Source organism: Cebus imitator, unplaced genomic scaffold (assembly GCF_001604975.1).
Source record: "Cebus imitator isolate Cc_AM_T3 unplaced genomic scaffold, Cebus_imitator-1.0 Scaffold102, whole genome shotgun sequence".
Taxonomy (NCBI): domain Eukaryota; kingdom Metazoa; phylum Chordata; class Mammalia; order Primates; family Cebidae; genus Cebus; species Cebus imitator.
This window is the reverse complement of record NW_016107417.1, coordinates 3092119-3092437: the sequence shown is the minus strand read 5'-3', so window position 1 is coordinate 3092437 and position 319 is coordinate 3092119.

Genomic DNA, 319 nt, shown 5'->3' with positions numbered 1-319 from the left:
TTTTTTTTTTCCCTGAGATGGAGTCTCTCTCTCTGTCACCCAGGATGGAGTGCAGTGGGACAATCTCGGCTCACTGCAACCTCCGCTTCCCAGGTTCAAGCAGTTCTCCTGCCTCAGCTTCCCAGGTAGCTGGGATTACAGGCGCACACCACCATGGCTGGCTAACTTTTTTGTATTTTTAGTAGAGACAGGGTTTCTCCATGTTGGTCAGGCTGGTCTCAGACTCCAGATCTCATGGTCCGCCTGCCTCGGCCTCCCAAAGTGCTGGGATAACAGGCGTGAGCCGCCGCACCCCGCCAGTTCCAGGGGAATTCTGATC